This window comes from Synchiropus splendidus, chromosome 8 (genome assembly GCF_027744825.2).
Source record: "Synchiropus splendidus isolate RoL2022-P1 chromosome 8, RoL_Sspl_1.0, whole genome shotgun sequence".
NCBI lineage: Eukaryota > Metazoa > Chordata > Actinopteri > Syngnathiformes > Callionymidae > Synchiropus > Synchiropus splendidus.
Window position 1 is genome coordinate 20,338,705 of NC_071341.1, and position 4,416 is coordinate 20,343,120.

At 41.2% G+C, this 4,416-nt stretch overlaps 1 long non-coding RNA gene across 1 annotated transcript; it reads left to right on the forward strand.

Moving 5' to 3' along the window:
* The first annotated feature begins 3,566 nt into the window (after positions 1-3,566).
* LOC128764208 (uncharacterized) lies at positions 3,567-4,202 on the forward strand. The gene is made up of 3 exons (XR_008415727.1): positions 3,567-3,613; positions 3,709-3,797; positions 3,867-4,202. It is a non-coding gene; the product is annotated as an uncharacterized LOC128764208 (long non-coding RNA).
* Positions 4,203-4,416: the final 214 nt, after the last annotated feature.

Here is a 4,416-nt window from a genome sequence, read left to right on the forward strand (position 1 = left end):
TGGCCCCGAGGGAGGAGTCAGTGTAGTCAGGCGGAGTCAGAAATGAAGGTAAACAACTTTGGGACTAACCACTGTGATTCTTTCTACTATAGTTGGTTTTCAAGGATGTTTTTTTTTTTTTTTTTTATTACATTCAATATATTTTCTGTCAGCAACCTTCTGTCATATCAAATGCTTATCTACTGTAGAAACTAAAAAAAGCATTCAGAGAGTGCAAACCTCTGCCAATAAAGAGAAAAAAAATCCCGGATCGAGATGGTGATTCAGATCAGATTCATCCAAATCTGTCTATAGCTATAAGTCTTTAATGTTGCTATGCTGCTACAATAATACTATCCCCATTGTGAGAATAGTAAATCCAATCTAATCTAAAGCTGTTGAAGCAAATATTACCTGAAAATATTACCACCATGGTGGAGGGAAGCAGAAGAAGAAGAAGAAGAATTTATATAGCCCATTTAGAATGCTGTTCATGAACTGTTTACAGGCAAAAACGACAAAAACATTTTTGCACTTTCTCGACAACCATGGTTAGGACTTGTTCGGGGGATGTTACATAATGCATGTCATGACTCTGCTCATTGTTCCTGTGGCACACGGCTGGAGCTAATCAATCCCTGATTACCCATGCACAAAAACACCTGGACTCCAGCACCGTGTGCCAGATTGTCTCCCATTGTTTCCCGGTGATTTCTTCTCTAGTTCCTGTGATGACGCTCTCCTTTGTTCCCTGTGGTAACTCCTGGCTCTCCTTGTTCGTTCTCTCGTTCTGTGCGCAAGCTAGCTTATTTTGATTATTCTGTGTTAAACCCTTGTGCCAGAGTTAGTGTTTTGTTTCTTCCTGTTTCCGTGTGCTTCCTGGTTTCATTTGTGATTGACTCTTGGTTCATTGTGCTTTCGTCTCCTCTAGTTCCTTGTCATTTAACTTAGTTTTCTCCCGGTTCGGTGACGCTTTCTGTTGGACTCTTATTCGTTTTTATGGACTACTGCTAGTTTAGTGACTCTGTTTGGACATTTAGACTTTGCTTTGTTTCTCCCGGTTCGGTGACGCTTTCTGTTGTGTTTTTGTTGTTGTTTAATTATTAAAATATTTCTAACTCGCTCCTGCCTCCCTGTGACTTTCACCACTTGCACTTGGGACCCCTTCACGTCCTTGACCCGTGACAATGCATGCATATTAAAGTAAGTCTTTAACAGAGATTTAAAGATGGAGGTGTTTCGGATCTCCTCCTTTAGTCCTAGACTTGGGGCACAAGTAGAGACCCACCTGAGGGTCCTGGCTGGCTCATGGGGGGGTCTAGATGGGCATTAAAAGTAGTCAGTAAAATCTTAAAGTCAATTCTAAAGCGATCAAATACAGTCAGGATAAAAGAAAAAGTAAGAAAAAAAAGGAAAATGATAAGAACAATAACAGGCCTAAACCCTACAATATTTGTTCTAATATTTAACTGCCAAAAGAGCAAAGGAACCGATAGTGAGACTGGAGTACAGAGAAAACAATGTGCTGTCTGAAGTATAGTTCAGAAAAGGATTCCAAATATTTTCAAATTTATGTGAAACACTTGCAGAATTAAGTCTGATTTTTCTTGCTGGAGGAAATGAAACAAATCATTTATCCGAAGTGCAGGAGGAGGCGGAGAAGAAGCTTTCCAGTGGAGAAGTATTCCTCTCCTGACCAATAAAGTTGTCAATGCTATTACATCTTCTTTGTTTGAGGAGGTTCCGCACTTGCACAACACCAACTAAAGCTGCTCGGAGGCTCCGGAGTGAGTCTCTTGTCAAATATCGAAGTTGACCATTTGAAAATTTCAGAGCAGTCGAAGGAAAGCCAGTCATAATCTTGCTTTGACCAACAGCAGCAGAACAGTCAGGTGGCTCAACAACCATGCCACAAGCCTACGAGGCAGCTCATCCTGAGCTTAACTTCAAATGAAAAATGGGGGCAATTTCAAGTCCTGTTAGCTGCTAGACATACATCTACTTGTTTTTCACAGCTCACGCCAGGATCCCGAAATACAGGCAAATTCAGCACCAAGGATAGCTCCGAACCTTGGAGGAAAATCGGTCTGAGTTTGGTGGTGTGGTGGAGATATGTCTGCAGTTAAACGTGTTGGCAGCATGTCAAGGTACGTATTAAACATATGATCAAACGTGAATCATAATTAACGGAAAACTGAACACCCTCGAGTTCCCCGCATTTAAAGTAGGTCAGTCTCGCTGCGTTTCTGAAAATAAAGCGAAAGATCTCCACAAAAACATCCAAATGATTATATCACAGAGCCGAACCTCACGCACGGTCTCAGTTGAAATGGATTTCCTGGAGCGGCATCAGCGCTGCGGTGCAGCTGAGAGGGTTTCAATTTACAGATGAAAACAGGAGACTTGATTGCGGAATGTTTCTAAAAGGAAAATAGATGGGAAGATGAAAATTTGCATGTGTCTGTTGAGGGGTGGATTTATGGCACCACCAGATAAGAATCAAAGATTGAATCGCAGCGGAAAAATCCGGAAAAAAATATATGCTCCTTGAAAATAAAGTCTGTTTGCCTCGACGCTCATAACTGTGGCCCAACCTGTTTCATATCTTTGCTTTCGTTTTGTTAAAACCCACCTGTGGGCCCCGGGAAACACAACAGGTTTAGGTTTCAAGTTTCTGTTTTTGCACAGCAAAAACTGGCAGAGATTATCACTGTTACAGATGGATCTCATGCGGACAAGATCAATGATCTGCTGTTATCACAATCCAATTCTTGGAAAGATCCCTACTATTGGGCACTAGCTTGTAGGAAATGTAGGAACCTTCAACCGATCCCCACAAGATCAAGCCTGAATTTGAGGATTCAAACCTCAAAATAACAGCAACATTATAATTGAATTTAAGTTTGGTTTCGGTCGCAGTTATTGCTTGCCATTTGTTATGGATGGTGAGGTTTATGGTGAGAGGCTGGGGAAAGTTATGTCAATGAAATGTCCCCACAAAACACAAAAATAGCATGTGCGTGTGCCTCAGTGTGTCTCTCTCTGTGTGTGCGATCTTGTATAGCTATACTTGTGCCCACCAATTCTTGAAAACTCACGTCCTTATATGGACCTTTTACTATTTTTCCAGTCCCCACAAGTTTCAGACTCAATTTGAGGATTAAAACGTCAGAATAACTGGGTCATTATTATTGAATTTGAAGTTTGATTTAGACCCGGGTTGGTTTAGATGGTTCGTTTTAGGGTGAGTCAAAACATAAAAACAATAACTTGTGTGTGTGTCTGTGTTTGTGTGGGAGTGTTTCTTTTAGTCTTTTGTGTGTTACTAACCTTCAGTTACCTTGAATCTTTAAAGTCTCTTCTCCAGAATGAGCATCAATATTGCACACAGTCAAGTGCCGTCCAAAGCTGACGCACACATCAGGCTTCCGCGATGTTGACACAAAGGTGTTTTGAGTCAAATGTTTTGCCTCCCATGTCATTTTTGGTGTTCAAAAAGAATGCAAGCTCTTACTGTTATTGTCATTTAGACCTTTGATGTTTCTTGGTATATAAAGCACCAAAGGAGAGGAACCTTTAAGGATTGCCACCCCTCTGCTTAATCCTTACCTCTATTGCTTCAAGGAGAGTCTGGGTAAGTGCTGCCCACAGTTTGATTCAATTGAAAGCTGAAGGCATTATCCTGGGACCAAAAATCCACTTGACACTCATCAATATGTCACACCTTAGGAGAGAGAATCTGTTGGTAGGAGCATGGAGCTTTTGGAGGGAGGCCTCTTGCGGATTGAAATCATGAACCACGAATAAAGACGGTGTAGGTGAGAAGTCTTTCAATGTGAGCTGCAAATGTTCTACACTCTGTTTCACCGGGATGCTGTTCTTTGGAGAGGGGGCGTCGACTAAGGGACTGAGACCCAGGTGGAGAAGGCAGGTGCAGACATTGGATGGACTGTTTAGAGGGAGTTGCCAAGGACACCAATAAAAAGAAACTATGACACCTTCAGTTTTATCCTAATCTTCAGGAGTGAAAGTGTCTCAACAAAGTTAGTTTCGCTGTAAACCTGAAAACCCGAAGCTGTGTTGATGAAACTGTCGATTCAAACTCATAATAGTTGATATTGAACTGTTACATAATGGTGAAAAACCCACAAAAACGCTTTCAAAAAGACTCCCAAGTTTAGTGGTAGCCTGTTGGATAACGAAATAGATTCTCCACTTTTGAAAGAAAACCATCAAAATGACTCATCTCTTGAGTCATAGATGTCCTCACCTCCGAGCGAAACAAGACACCAATATATTCATTTTTACATTTCTTTCAGTTACATATGCAGCCGAGGCATGTTGATGGAAACTGCAACTTATGACATCTCCCCCGCAAGATCTTTCTCAGCATGCAACAATATGCGTCAATAAATCAGAAGCAGAATGAAAATTACA